At 45.5% G+C, this 1,558-nt stretch overlaps 1 pseudogene; it reads right to left on the bottom strand.

The window, feature by feature from the left end:
• Nucleotides 1-774: 774 nt before the first annotated feature.
• LOC125530463 lies at nt 775-1,554 on the bottom strand (annotated as a pseudogene).
• Between the last annotated feature and the right edge of the window lie 4 nt (nt 1,555-1,558).

Here is a 1,558-nt window from a genome sequence, read left to right as displayed (position 1 = left end):
ATTGCCACGAACATTTCTTTGAATATTATGAAACTTTTTTTCATTCTATAATACATTTTTTAAACATCACTAACATTATTTTGAAATGCATGAACATTTTTTAAATGGTGCAAAAGAATTAATTGACAGTTTATGATTAAAATTAAAAAAACTCAATGAATTAGTATTTTTTTAAATGATTGGAATTTTCAAAAGTGTCCACACTTTGAAAACTGTTCGGGGATTTTCATAAATTGTTCGTGCTTTTTAAATTTTGTTAATGAAGAAATTGTTCGGAATACCATATTTTGTTCTTATTTGTAAAAAAAATGTTCGGAACTACAAAGTTTATTCACATTTCAAAAAGACTGTTTCAAATTATATTTTTTTTGTGTTTTTGAAACATACTGGACACTTCAAATTGTTCACAATTTCTAAAAAAAAGGTTTCAAAAAATTGCAAGATTTTTTCTAATCTCAACAGTATACTATGTTCTTATATACTCCCCTCTTAATAATAATCAATAGCAGCTATCTATTGGAGTGGTAGGAGCCCGTGGTGACCAGCATGTTGCCGCGAGTTTGATTCCTAATGCGGCGCACGTTCTCAGTTCATTTTTTTGTCGCTCTAGTCAGTCGGCCGAAAGAAAAAAAGAAAGAAACGACGCGAAAAGAAACAAATAAGAAAACAATCTACTGACGTCACAACTTAGATGTGAGATAATATCTCACGTCTAGGTGTGATATAGTCAGACCCATTCTAGATTATAACATGGGACTGCGTATAAACAATATAAAAGCATCACGGAACAATCTTGAGAACCTTCATCTTGTCAATCCATGCGTTGAAGGAGCTGGCCGTGTTACGGAAGCCGAGGAATCCATGCTCCTTGCTCTTGTTCATGCTATCCAGATGCTCGATCTCAACATTGAACATGGCGTCGACGAACCACCAATTGGCGATCTCATGGAGCCCCGTCGTGACAAGCTCATTCTCCCGGAGAATCTCCGCCCACACGGCCTCCTTCCCCGCCATGGCGTCGGCGAGCACGAACCGGCTGCCCTCTCCCTCATACCCTGCCCATTCCACCCCGAAACGATCGGCCAGCATCGGCCAGAGCTGCTTCCACTTGAACACATCCCCATTGCTGCAATTGAAAGCTTCATTCTTTGCGAACGGATCCACGGCTGCCCAGATCTCGTGCTCGGCGATGAGGTCCGCGTCCGAGGCGTCGCTGAAACCCTCCCAGGCGACCCTTCAGCCAGGCCATCTCAGCACGGCGCCCTCCTTGCGGCAGATGGCAGCATAGACGCATAGGCTGGCGACGATATTCATGGCGCTCCGGGCAGAGAACCCAAAGACCACGGAAGGACGGTGCACAGACCAGCTGACGGCGCCGTCGCGGCGGGAGACCTCATCGAAGAGGGTATCCTCCAGGTCGTAGTAGAAGTTGGGGTAATCCAGGCGGGGCATGTCCTCGGTGTAGGGCGGGTCTGGGACACCTAGCTTGCCGACGGCCTCGAAGGGGCCGACGTAGTGCTTGCGTCCGGTCTGGAGGCAGACGTGGGCGAGGGCGGGG

Source organism: Triticum urartu, unplaced genomic scaffold (assembly GCF_003073215.2).
Source record: "Triticum urartu cultivar G1812 unplaced genomic scaffold, Tu2.1 TuUngrouped_contig_6335, whole genome shotgun sequence".
Classification (NCBI taxonomy): domain Eukaryota; kingdom Viridiplantae; phylum Streptophyta; class Magnoliopsida; order Poales; family Poaceae; genus Triticum; species Triticum urartu.
The sequence above is the reverse complement of the archived record's forward strand: the minus strand, read 5'-3'. Positions and strand labels throughout refer to the sequence as shown.